Source organism: Miniopterus natalensis, chromosome 3 (assembly GCF_054644295.1).
Source record: "Miniopterus natalensis isolate mMinNat1 chromosome 3, mMinNat1.hap1, whole genome shotgun sequence".
Classification (NCBI taxonomy): domain Eukaryota; kingdom Metazoa; phylum Chordata; class Mammalia; order Chiroptera; family Miniopteridae; genus Miniopterus; species Miniopterus natalensis.
In genome coordinates, this window is record NC_142083.1 from 99,067,229 (window position 1) to 99,081,706 (window position 14,478).

Below are 14,478 nucleotides of genomic sequence, written 5' to 3' on the forward strand. Positions count from 1 at the left end.
TTTATTACCTATGTTTTCTTCTAGTTTTATGGTTTTGAGTCTTAAATTTAAGTCTAAACCATTTTGAGTTTATTCTTGTATATGGTGTAAGAAGATAGTCTAATTTCATTTTTTTTGCATATATCTACCCAATATTTTCTTTTTTTAAAAAAAATTTTTAATATATCTTTTTGTTAATTTCAGAGAGAGGGGGAGAGAGAGAAACATCAGTGATGAGTCATTTATCGGCTGCCTTCTGCACACCCCCTACTGGGGATCAAGCCCACAACCTGGGCATGAGCCCTGACCGGGAACTGAACCTCAGTATCCTGGATCATAGGTCAATGCTCACCTGGCTACGCCCTGTCCAATATTTTCAACACTATTTATTGAATATACAGCCTTTACCCCATTATGTGTTCTTGTCTCCTTTGTCATTTATTAGTTGACCATATGGGCATGGGCTTATTTCTGGACTCTCTATTTGGTTCTGTTGATCTACGTGTCTGTTTTTATGCCAGTACCATGCTGTTTGATTACTAGTATGTCCTTGTAGTACAGTTTGATATCAGATAGCATGGTACCTCCAACTTTGTTCTTTTTCCTCAAGGTTGCTGTGGCTATACATGGTCTTTTGTGGTTCTGTTAAAAATTTTTAAATTGTTCTAGTTCTATGAAAATGCCATTGGTATTTTGATAAGGGTTGAATTGAATCTATAGATTGCTGTGGTAGTGTGGACATTTTAACAAGGTTAATTCTTCCTGTCCATGAACATGGTATATGCTCCATTTATTTGTAGCTTCTTCAATTTCTTTCTTCAGTGTCTTATAATTTTCCAAGTACAGGTCTTTTAAATACTTGGTTAAATTTATTCCTAGGTGTTTTTTATTTTATTTTTTGATGCTATTATAAATGGAATTGTTTTCTTACTTTCCCTTTCTGATAATTCATTATTGGTGTATAAAAATGCGACCAAGCCCTGGCCAGTGTGGCTCAGTTGGTTGAATTCATAAATGGATCCTGTGCAGGGAAAGGTTCAGTTCCCAGTCAGGGCACATACCCAGGTTGCAGGTTTGGTCCCTGCGTACAGGAGGCAACCGATTGATGTTTCTCTCACATAGATGTTTTTTCTCTCTCTCTCAAATTAATAAAAAAATATTTTAAAAATGCAACCGATTTCTGAATATTTATTTTATATCCTGCTACTTTACTGAATTCCTTTATCAGTTCTGGAAGTTTTTTGGTGGAATCCTCAGGGTTCTCTATATACAGTATCATGTCATCTACAAATAATGACAGTTTTACTTCCTCCTTTTCCAATTTGGATGCTTTTTTTCTTCTTGTCTGATCACTGTGGCTAGGACTTCAGTATTATGTTGAATAAGAGTGGTAAAAGCAGACACCCCTGTCTTGTTCTCGATCTTAAGGGAAAGGCTTTTAGTTTTTGCCAGTTAAGTATGATGTTGGCTGTGGGTTTGTCATATATGGCCTTTATTGTGTTCAGGTATGTTTTCTCTATTCCTACTTTGCTGAGAGTTGTCATAAATGGGTGCTGGTTTTTTTCAAATGCTTTTCTGCATCTATTGATATGATCATATAATGTTTATCCTTCATTTTGTTTATGCGGTGTTGATTTGTGGATATTGAACCATTCTTGCATCCCAGGAATGAGTCCCACTTGATCATGGTATATGATCTTTTTAATGCTTTGCTGAATTCAGTATGCTAATATTTTGTTTAGGATTTTTGCATCTATGTTCATCAGGGATCTTGGCTTGTAATTCTTTTTCTTTGTAGTGCCTTTATTTGGTTTTGGAATTAGGATAATGCTGGCCTCGTAAAATGAGCTTGAGAGTCTCTCCTCTTGAATTTTTTGAAATAGTTTGAGAAGAATAGGTGTTAGTCTTTGAATGCTTGATAAAATTCACCTGTGAAGCCACATGGTCCAGGACTTGTTTGTTGGGACTTTTTTTTATTACTGCTTCAATTTTGTTGGTTGTAATCGGCCTGTTCAGATTTTCTGTTTTTTCTTGATTCAGTCTTGTGTGTGTGTAGGATTCAGTCTGTGTGTAGGAATTTATTTTCTTCCAGATTATCCAATCTGTTGGCATATTGTTGTTCATAATATTTTCTTATAATTCTTTGTACTTCTGTGGTATCAGTTATTATTACTCTTTCATTTCTAATTTTATTTACTTGGGTTTCCCCCCTTCTCTCTCCATAAGTAAGGTTAAAGGTTTATCAACCTTGTTTATCCTTTCAAAGAACCAGCTCTTGGTTTCATAGATTGTTTGTATTTTTTTTAGTCTCTATTTTATTTGTTTCTACTCTGATGTTTATTATTTCCTTCCTTCTATTCACTTTTAGCCCCAAGCATATTTGTGTCCTCCATGCTGGAATTGCAAATGGGGGGGCAAACTTGAAAAACCAAACTCAATTTATTGTATTTCCTGTTTGCTGACTATGCCAGGAGCACCCTTATTAGGTCATAAAAGTATGCAAATCTCCTACCCCCAGTCGAGATGTTAGAATTATGGTGCCCCTCCTCTCCTCATCCCTTGGCAACCACACATGACGCTTGCACTTACCTCCTTCTGAACCAGGCCCTTAGTCCAGCTCTAAAGCACTCAACCTTTGCTTATTATACTTTGTTTATTCCTCTTTATTTTTTCTTTATGACTACATCATTATTTCATTAAGAAAGAGATTTTCTTGGCAATGCTGGAAACATATGTGTAAAAAGTTTCTACTTGTGTTAATTTTTACCTCCTTAGGTTATCAGTCATGGTCAGTGGACTAATGTCTATCATTGGGCACCAGCGGCTCTGTGATGTGGCTTATAAACCCCTCTTCTGGCTCCTGTATAGATGAATGTTTTTTACTTTATTTTATTAAATTTATTGGGGTGACATTGGTTAACAAGATTGTATAGGTTTCAAGTGTACAGTTCTGCATTGTACACCCAAGTATATTGCATTGTATGCCCACCACCAAAGCCAAGTCTCCTTCCATCATCAGACCTTAGACTCCCTTTACCTTATTCTACCAACCCCCACCCCTCTTTCCCTCTGGTAATCTTCATACAGTTGTATATGTCTTTCATGAGTGTTTTTGAGAGAAGGAATGTTGGTTTTCTAAAAAGGGGCACTTGACACTTTGTGGAGTGGATAAAGGTGCTTTGAGGAATTTGCTTTTTTTTCTAATCTATCTGCTTCACCTATTCAGGAGGGCTTACAGCCCACCAAGGGGCAAATGGTGTAAGGCATTCTAAATTCCCTTTCCTCAGTAACCTAACCTTTGCTAACCTCAACTCTCTTCCTAACCTTCAAGGTTACTGCCATTTAACTTGTACTTATATGTTCAGTACAGAATCCGTCCTGTCCCTGAACAAGAGTAGAAGACACTTAGACACTCTTCCTGTTCTGACCTCCTGTCCATCCAGGGTTTTCTGCCTTTTCTCTTGTTACCCAGCATCTTTAGGTAATATGTGTCCTGATACTAAAACCCGATTTCCTGCTGACTTCATTTTTTAATACCTTCAGTTGGTATCGTGTATGATTAAGAACCCAAATCCTAAAGTCAAACCAAGTTCAAATCTCAGTTCTGCCATGAAACAATATTGTCCGTGTGTTGACAGTTGTTGGAGCTGAGCGACTATTTGTATATATGTTTGAAATTTTTCCACAGTGAGGAAGAAAAGAGACCGATAGAGAATAAAGAAGTAAAGGTCACAGTATAGATAACTATTTTGAGAAATTCTGCTATAAAGAGAAGAGGAATGAAGAGGTGGAGGAGGACAAATGACCTAAGATATTTCTTGTGTTTGTGGCTGACTGTCTTTCTCTACTACAACTCCTAGTCCAAAAAAGGGGGGAAGAAATTGATGCTGCAGGAAAAGAGGAAGAGTAGTTGAAGGAGTAATGTCCCTGAGTAGGGACAAGCCAATGACATCAAGCGCACAGTGGAGAGGCTGGCCCAGCTAGGAACTTGGACAACTCATTCACATGGTGGGAAGAAATGCAGAGTGTATGAGCATATTCATAAGAGTATAGGTGGGTTAGGTGGTAGGGGGTAGAGGGTTAGAGGCTTCTCTTCTGGCTACTTATAAATCTCAGTGAAATTAGATGGAGAAAGGAGAAGTGATGGTTTAGAGAAATAGGGAAAGGTGTGAAATGGTTATCTCCAACTATAGAAATAGAGTGGGGCTGTCAGGCAGGGAGGAGGGCCCACTGGATTTTTTCAAGCCCTTCAGTAAGTACCAACAACATTTCTCCAGAACCATGTTCAGCTGCTCATGTGCAGGCACAGAATAGGCAGAGAGCTACCTGGAGCTTTGCAAAGAGCTGGGTTTTGCCCAGTGAGTAAGGTGGAAGAGCAGTGCAAAGAATCTGAGTAATACATAGAATTCAAGATAGGCAAGTGGTAAGTGAGGGTATGGAGGAGGCAGTGTTCAAGTGAATGGACTGAAGATTTTAGTGGGGCACAAGAATTGTTGTGATAAAGATATTAAAAGGGAATTAACTAGAAAGAGAATAGGAATTAGTCAAAAACGGGACATTCAAACAGATTTTGTAGGTAGTACTGTTGATGGTGGTAATGAGAAAGTGTAGCATATGATCACAAGAATGAGGAACTGAGGCTGGAAGGAACAAGGTCACTGCCAGAGAGGAGATCAAGGGAATGAAACACCAAGGTATTGAATGGACCATTCATATGAAGACTGAAATTACCAAAAATAATGGCAGAAATTATAATAGAGAAAGACCATAAGCTAGCATAACAGAAGAAAGACTGCAGAACAACAGGACACATTGTGTTCCGGGAAAGATCTGATAGAGCTGACAACACCAAAACATCTCTGACTGAACTTAATTAATTTTATGGATAAAGAAAGAATCATATAAGCACCTGGGCATACTAAGCAAAGCACTATAAGACCATGTTTCACTAACTGTCTGGGGTTAGCATCGGACTCCACAGCTTCAAGGGCACAGTCCCCAGCAAGATTACAAGTTTGGGGGTTCCCAGGCCACCCATACTCTGGCCAACTGACTATAAAACCAGAGGGTCCCACAACCCCCTTATGTTTGTTAATTCACTAGAACAACTCTCAGAATTCAGGAAAGTGCTATACTTATGATTACAGTTTTATTATAAAGGATATAGATCAGGACGAGTCAAATGAAGAGAAACATAGGCTAAGGTGTCGGAGAATCCCAAATGCAGAGCTTCTGTGTTCACTCCCATAGAATGTCACTCTCCTGGCACACGGATGTGTTCACCATCCAGGTAGCTTCTCCGAGTTTTTATTGGGGTTTTCATTATGTAGGCATGATTAGAAAATGAGTCATTTGACTAAATTCAGTCTCCCCAGAGGTTGGGCTAGCTTTCAAGCTCCAGCCTTTTAATCACATGATTGATCTTTTTGGTGAACAGACCCCTCATCCTGAGTCATCTTGCTAGCTTAAGCTCAGGTGTGACTTAAGGGGTCTATGAATAACAAAGGCCTTCCTATTACTCAGGAAGTTCCAAGGATATAGAGTCTCCAAGGACTTAGGAACCAGGAACAAAGGACACTTTTTTTACTATACAGCAGGCACATACCAGAAGAAATGAACTTGATTGACCTTGAACTTCTCCAAAGTAATATTTAATGCCAGATAACAGTGGAACAAAGTCTAGAGTTTTCTGAGAGAAAATTTAACACAAGAAATTTATACCCAGCCAAGTTGTTCTCCATATAAAGTCAATTACCAACTAAGCAAGGGGATACTACTAGGCAAGGGAATACAGTCATTAGAAGCCCTTGTGAATAAAAAATTCTAAGAAAAAAAAGAAAGAAAGAAATCTAGCCCTGCCGGGCGTGGCTCAGTGGTTGAGCAACGACCTAGGATCCAGGCGATTGGGGTTCGATTCTTGGTCAGGGCACATGCCTGGGTTGTGGGCTTGATCAATGACTCTCTCATCATTGATGTTTCTATCTCTCTCCCTCTCCTTTCCTCTCTCTGAAATCAATAAAGATATATTTTTTAAAAAAAGAAAAACGAAAGAAATCTATTAAATATTAAATTCATCTAACAAAGGAAAATATTAACGAACACAAGGAAGGAGAAGCTGTGTGAAAGGCCTGTTGGTGAGTACTGGGTCCACTTACGCATGGACCAGTGTTTTCAGCCTCAGCACTTGCTGCATTTGGGGCTGGATGATGAATTCTTGTCGAGGCTGTTTATACATTGTAAGATGTTTTGCAGCATCCCTAATCTCCATTCACTAAATGCCAATAGCATTGACACCTCCCCCACAAGAGCGTCACCCAAAATGCCTCCAGACATTGCCCAACACCCCTTTGGGCACAAATGCTCCCAGCTGGGAAACACTGACAAACTACTGCTTGATAATTGAGGAAGTTATGGATACAGAAGAGAATGCAGCACACGCCTCAAAACCTGACAACCACGAACAAAACTCAAGGGACTAAGGGAAGGGAGGTAAGAGAGAGAGAATGTGTCAATCAATAATCTTTCAAAGTAGATATTGATCAACACAGATTAAACAGAAAATTCAGTTTTAAAAATGACTCTAGTCACTTAAGGTTTTTCTTATGTTTGATGGAATCTTTTAGGAACTAATGATGTTTCTGGAGAAGAGATAGCTAACTGGAGTTTGACTATGCTTTAGTTTCACTTCAATTGTGTTTTGGTCAGTTAACGTGTAATTAGTATCATTTTACTCAAAATATTATGTATATGTTTATGTATTTTAAAATATTATGTTTATATATATTATGATTCATGGTTTATCAGCTTACCCACCTTTCATCTATAAATATGCATAGAGAAATATCTAAAATGGTGTGTGCAGTAACAGTTGCTTCCTCATGTAAAGATTTGAAATTTTTTTTACCTTTTTTATATTTTTCTATGTTTCTTGAATTTTAAAATGAACATGAATTATTTACATGTAAAAATAATTATTCGTTATTTTCTTCTAGCTTTTTTTTCCCAGTATACAGGCATACCTTGGAGATATTGTGGACTTGGTTCCAGACCACAGCAGTAAAGCGAATATTGCAATAAAGTGATTCACACAATTTTTTTTTGGTTTTCCAGTGCATATAAAAGTTATGTTTACACTATACTGTAGTATATGAAGTGCACAATTAAGTGAGCTCTTGGGTGACCAGGTGCCTTGTCAATGAGCACTAATACATGAAAGGGATCTTTTTTTCTGAACAGAGGTCTCAACAGTGAGCTTAAAATGTCCTCTAGGCTTAGTTGTTCCAACAGTGAGATGTCCTGTCATCTAGGCTTAGTTGTTTCATTTGTAGAGCACAGGCAGAGTAGATTTAGCATAATTCTTCAGGACCCTGGGATGGTAAATGAGCATTGGCTTCAACTTAGTCACCAGCTGCATTAGCCCCTAATGAGAGAGTCGCCCTGTCCTCTGAAGCTTTGATGTCAGGCATTGGCTTCTCCTCTCTGGCTATGAAAGTCCAAGATGGCACCTTCCTCCTGTAGAAGGCCAGTTTGTCTGTATTGAAAATCTGTTGTTGAGCGTAGCCACCTCTATTAAATATCTGAGCTAAATCTTCTGGATAACTTGCTGCAGCTTCTCCATCAGCACTTGCTGCTTCACCTTGTACTTTTATGTTGTGGAGACGGCTTCTTTCCTTAAACCTCGTGAACCAACCTCTGCTGGCTTCAAACTTTCCTTCTGCAGCTTCTCACCTCCCTCAGCCTCATAGTATTAAAGACAGAACTTTGCTCTGTGTTAGGCTTTAACTTTAAGGGAATGTTGTGGCTGGTTTGATCTATCCAGACCCCTAAAACTTTCTCCATATAAGTGATCATGCTGTTTTGCTTTCTTATTACTCGTGTTCACTGGAGTAGCACCTTTACTTTCCTTCAAGAACTTTTCTTTGCATTCATACTTGTTTGTTTGGTGCAAGAAGACTGGCTTTCGGCCTGTCTCAGCTTTCAACATGCCTTCCTCTCTAACCTTAATCTTTTCTAGCTTTTGATTTCAAGAGACATGTGACTCTTCCTGTTACTTGAATAGTTAGAGGCCATTGTGGGGTTATTAATTGGCCTAGTTTCAATAATGGTGTGCCTCAGGTAATAGGAAGGCCTGAGGAGAGAGAGAGGGGGGGAACAGCCAGTCAGTGGAACAGTCAACACACACAACATTTATCATTAAGTTCCTCATCTTATGTGGGTGTAGTTCATAGTGCCCAAAAAATTTACAACAGTCTCACCGAAAATCGCTGATCACAGGTCATCATAACAAATATAATAATAATGAAAAAGTTTGAAATCTTGCAGGAATTATCAAAGCATGACACAGATGCAAGTTCTGTTGGAAAAGTGGTACTGATAGACTTGTTCAAGGCTGGATTGCCACAAACCTTCAACTTGTAGAAAACAAAACAAACAAAAACATGTAATATCTGTGAAACTCAATAAAGTGAAGTGCAGTAAAATGAGGTACACCTGTATCGCTTTCATAGCTGTGGCTTTTCACTCATTTAATACATATTTACTTATTGCCTATAATATATTGGGCCCAGTTCTAGCTATGTGGAACTCAGTGATGAGCAAGACATACAGTACTTGCATTCTAGTTCATCTGCAGTGTGCCCACAGGGCCTTTAGTATGGGGTGGCTCCCACACGTCACCCTTAAATGTGTCTCATGTTTCAATATCAAAACATTGTTCATAGATATCCTTTGTCACATTAAGGAAATTCCCTTTGATTCACATTTGCCTTGGGGGAGGGGGTTGTCATGAATGAGGGCTGAAGTTCACGAGCTACTTTTTCTATATTTGCTACAATGCTCATATGGTTTTTCTCCTGTTACCTTTTCTTGAGATAAGCTCAAACTGGTCATAATGGATTTTTTCCTGTTTTCTTTCTTCTTATTTTTTTGTACATTGCTGGTTTCAGTTTGTTAATACTTTATTTTGGATTTTTTTGTTTATGCTCATAGTTTGTCAGAGTTTATGTGTAGTCCCGACCAGTTCAACAGATAAACACAGCTGAGACCTAGAGTAGTAACCCAGGCCTACCCCTCGACTTCTTTCCTTTCCATTTCAAAACCCCTCTGTGTCTTCCACCCTTTCTTCTTTCCTCCCACAAACCCTCCAGCAACCCCATGGACACTTTCCTCCCTGTGAATAAATTACTTTCCCAGCAACCCACCCACCACCACATACACACTCCAAAAGCTTGTGGTGTGTAAATCACTCTGTGGTTGAGGGATTGCGTAAACTTGTGGGGTAAATGTATCCCAGCACTCCTGCTCCTCCCTCCAGAATGTCTCCACCAATCCAGGAAAGGCACCCTGGCACATCTTGCTTTTCCAGCTGTCAGACTACTCCCTCTTCTTTTGGCTACTCCAGGACTAAAGCAGACGCAAAAGTTCAAGTCTCAGGGCTGCTCTTCTAGGAACCAGATCTGCCATCCCCTCCACCTGCGTTGGAACCTGTCAGTTCAGTGAGTTCCTGATCTGTCTCCTATTGGAAGGTTTGCTGGGCTGGTACATATACTTTTAAGCAAATACAGCAAACAAACCAACAAGTCAAAAATGTTCTCTCTGAAGTCTTGGGCAGCCAAAGTGTTTCTATTAGAATGTCTTAGCTGTTGCTTAATATTATTTAGTGAGTGACTAGGAGTATGTACATGCACAAACCTGTAAACGCAGCTGCTGAGTTGTTCATTTTAAGCCTTTTGGTACCATTTAACTTTTTAAAAGCTTATGTGTATGTGTTAACTTGATTAAATGTTTAGGGAAAATTTTTTGAGTCTGAGTAGCAACTGATTTTTTCACTGTTATGTGCAAAGGCATTAGGTGGTCGAGGGAAGCTCCAAAAATCCTGGATAGAAGTGTGTGGCAGGGCCTTGTTAGGGTTAGGGTTGGGGGGAGTAGTAGGGGCTTCTTGCTTTGAGGCTATATATGCCAAACCACTGTCGTTGCTTGGATACTTGTTAGGGAGATACTTAAGCACTTCTCTTTATATGCACGTACTGCTTGCATTTCAGATGAGACCTTCAATTCTTTCAGAGCCCATCTGACCCGCCGTGGTACTCTTCCTTGGAAGAGTTGTCTGGGGCTCAGTATAAAGGTCTGGGCTCACACTAGGAAAGGTATCTTAACTTTTTCACCAGCAAAGAATACTGGAAACCTGGAAAATGGATATTGTACGATGCTAAGATCACTGAAAAGAGAGAAACACGACTTTGTTGGGAGAAGGCAGTCTTCCAGTTTCTACAGGAGGGTGGCAGTGTTTTCTTTTTGGTAGAACAGAATGGGTGAGCTCATTTTAAGGTCTGAATGAATGGTCAGTTTTCTTTTCAATGTATGTTTAAATGTGGCGGGTGAAAGAAATAGTGTCAGAATTGCATCTAAATTGCAAAATGATGGAAACAACTCAACTGATGATCAACAGGGGACTTTCTTAATTGATAATTAAGAAATTATGGTGCAGCTGTTCATTGGAATGCCAAGCGCCTGTTAAAAAAATAACAGAAAGAGGCAGATATCTGTGTACTGATATAGAAGACTACCACAAAGTCATTGTAAAAAGATTTTTAATGAATAGAATAGCATATATTATAGGCTACCTATTGAGTAAAAGTGGTTGAGAAATTAGAATCTGTAGTCCTATGAGTTTGAATGAGCATAAAGAAACCCTGAAAAGAGGCATGGAAATCATAACAGTGGCACCCGTGGGAGTGAAGGGATGAACCTGGGCAGCTGCGAGGCTGGGGCTGGAGGCAGATTCCTCACTGTGCACCTTTCTGCTTCTTGAACCACTTGACAGCATTGTCCAAAAAATTAAAAATGAAGGGAGAAAAGTGATATATAAAAACTTAGTGTTGATTACTTAACTTCTTCCTTTGGTTGAAGGAAGCCTGATGCTAATCCTATAGGAAGGGAGAGCTGCCAGGGTGCAGGCTGCCACCTGCCAGCACACAGCAGGGGAGGGCCTTCCTCGACTGTGCCGCTGAGTGTGCTCCAGGACTTGCGGTTCATGCCCCTCTAAAGAGCAGCCTTTTCTAGAGCCTGAGATGTGGACACTTCCCCTCCCACGGCCCTTAGGTAAGAACAGGGTTGGGCAACACTTGACTAAACCTGAACCCTTACAGAAACCTGATCTTGGGAACCCTTCCCTTCAATGTCCCTGTATTTTAATGTTTTTGTTGTTGTTACTGTTTTTTAAATATACCTTTATTGATTTCAGAGAGAGGGAGAGAGAGAGAAACATCAATGATGAGAGAGTCATTGATCAGCTGCCTCCTGCGCGCCCCCAACCGAGACCAAGCTCGCAACCCGGGCATGTGCCCTGACCGGGAACCGAACCCGGATCTCCCGGATCCCGGGTCGATGCTCACCTGCTAAGCCACGTCCAGCTGGGCTGTATTTTAATGTTTTGATCACTCCAGTTGTGAGCCCTTATCAATAGAGAGCAGCTCTGCCCACGAGAATGTCCTGCAGTGACAGGGATGCGTTAGGTCTGAACCCCCTGCACCCAGTAACTGCTAGCTGCGTAGTAAGCACTTCAAATGTAGCTGGTGGGACTAAAGAACTGATTTTTAAATAGTAGTTAAATTAATTTAAATCTAAATACCCACATGTGAATGGTGCACATGTCTGTTTTAAAGTGGTGGGGGCACAGCTACGCTCTATTGTAGTCCTAACTGACTGAAATAAATGCATCCAGAAGTTCTTCCTTTTTTTATATATATCCTTATTGATTTCAGAGAGAGGAAGGGAGAGGGAGAAAGAGAGTTGAAACATCAATGATGAGAGAGTTGTCATTGATCCGCTGCCTCCTGCATGCCCCCCACCAGGGATCGAGCCCACAGCCTGGGCATGTGTCCTGACTGGGAATTGAACCATGACCTCCTGGATCAAAGGAGCCACACCCGGCCTGGCTGGAAGTTCTTCCTTCTTAATTAAAGTAATTCGTTCACTCAAAATATATTTATTAAGCACCTCCTAGGACCAAACTGTTATCATTCCCAGGGATAGTACCATGAACATAAAAGACTAGGCTGGATCCTCATAGCATTTACTTTGTAGTGCAAAGGTCAGCAAACTAAGGCCCCAGGGCGAATCCAGCCCTCCAACTGTTTTTGTGCAGACTGTGACCCAAGAATGGTTTTTACATTTTAAAATATTTGAAAAAAATCAAGAGGAATAATTCATGACACGTGAGATTCAAGTTTCAGTGTCCAGACACCAGTTTTGGGGGAACACAGCAATGCCCTTTGGTTTCTGTATTGTCAGTGGCTATCCCAACCAGAGCTGAGCAGTCGCAACAGAGGCTATGTGGCCCTCAAAGCCTAAACTATTTACTATCTGGCCCTTTACAGAGAAAGTTTGCCAGTCCCTGTTCTAGTAGGTATTGACCTGCAAGGCACCATGACAGGCACTTTGCAGGCATCGTCTCATTTAGTCTTCGGGACAACTCTGGCAGAGGGCCTGTTTTCCTCCACATTGGTAAAGTGTGAACTGGGGCCTGAGAATATGCATTTCTAGCTGGCCTCCAGGTGAGGTACATGCTGCTGGTTCAGAGATCCCAGCCTCCATATCAGTGACTCTCAACTATGGTTGCACATTAGAATCCTCCGAGGAAACCTTAAAAAATGATGCCCCCCTTCCCCTCCCCAAGAGATTCAGATTTCGTTGGTCCAAGACCTAGGTATCAGTATTTTTAAAAAAGCTTTCCTGGTGATTCAAATATATAAGCAGAGTTGAAAATCACTGCTCGATTAAAATCTTATTGAACTGTAATAAAGAGGACATTCAAATGGCAATCCAATGATGAAGTTCTAGTTCTCTGCTATGACACGTGGAAGCAAGTTGCTTCCACTCTCTGGGGCCCCATTGTCTTTGCAGGTGGGAAATGAGGAGACTGAAACCAGATGATCTTAGAAGGCTCAAGCTCACTGACTCATAAGGTCCTTACACAAATGGGTGGGAGGGGCAGGAGAAACACCCGGGCCCCCCGATGTGCTGAGTGTAGCAACACCGTGCCCGAAGGCCAGGTCCACCTAGGGTGAAACTTGTGGCTGGCATCTGCTATTAATTATTGTTTGGCAGTTTGTCACTACAGAAATGCTTCCATGTATCCACACTGCCTTACACACCACACAGCTAGAACTGCAGTTAAAAATGATTCAATCATTGTGAGAGTAGTGTTTCATTGTAGGGAATTTGGAAGATTATAGAAAGTATAAAGAAGTGAACCCTAACGTCCCTAGAACTGTGTTTTTAACAGCCTCATTTATGAGATCTCAGCCAAGTAAATGATAACGTGATGAAATGATTTCCCACAGAAGCAGGGAGGCTGGGTGACCTGGAGGATCCTCCCCCACAGAAGTCCCACAGGTTGAAGCCCTATCATTACATCTCTGGCACGTGCAGCTCCAAGCCTTGACTCGAAAGCAGCATGGGCTCCTAATGGGAGCATGGGAACAACAGCTGTAAGCTAGAGGATCTCTGACGGTGCTTTTGTTCCTAATTGGTACTGGTCCACTCTCGGTTTCTTCATCTGTGAATTCCCCACAGTGAAAACTCTCCTTGACATTTCTGCACTACAGTGGTACCTCAGTTTTTGAACATCTCCGTTGACGAACATTTCAGTTTACAAACGCCGTAAACCTGGAAAGTAAATGCTTTGGTTTTCGAACACGCCTCAGAAGTCAAACACGCCACATGGCTTCCGCTGAGTGCAAGATCCTGAGGCCTAGCTGTTGGCTGTTGATCCCTCGGTTTTCTAATGTTTCAGACCTTGAACAGTCTTCCAGAACAGATTACATTAGAAAACCGATGTACCACTGTACTTTGAAATATCCAGGTCAAAGAGATTAGGTGAGAAGACTTAGCCCTTGCTTTCACTGAGAGTAACTGGTGACCCAGATCTTTCCTTTAGAAATACAAACATAGAGAATGGGCTGGAACCAGACGGTTCTTGGTTCAAATCCAACCAATGCTCCTGTTACAGACTGAATGTTTGTGTCCTCCCAACATGATGGTATTTGGAGGGGGAACCTTTCGGCTGTGATTAGGGTTAGATGAGGTCACAAGGGTGAGACCCTCATGATGGGATTAGTGTCCTTATAAGAAGAGGAAGAGACCAGAGCTCTCTCTTTCTCTACCATGTGAAGACACTGAGAAGGCAGCCATCAGCAAACCAGAAACAGGGAACCAAGTGGGTCTGCACCTGATCTTGGACTTTCCGGCCTCCGGAACTGTGGGAAAGAAATGTCTGTTGTTTAAGCCCTCAGTCTATGGTGTTTTATTATGGCCTCCAGAGCTGACTAAGCAGCTTCTTACTAGTCATTCTCTCTGTCTGTAAACAGAGATGATAATAGTATCTACCTCACAGGATTACTTTGATGATTTAATGATAAATTATGTGTAAGTAAAACGCTGAGCACAGTGTTTGGAACTTAGTGAGTGCTCAGAAAATGGTGTGATGATGATGATGAT

General features: G+C 40.9%; 1 protein-coding gene across 1 annotated transcript in view; it reads left to right on the forward strand.

The window, feature by feature from the left end:
• ACSM3 (acyl-CoA synthetase medium chain family member 3) overlaps nt 1–14,478 on the forward strand; it is a 44,836-nt gene that overhangs the window by 2,760 nt on the left and 27,598 nt on the right. The gene's annotated exons all lie outside the window — the stretch shown is intronic.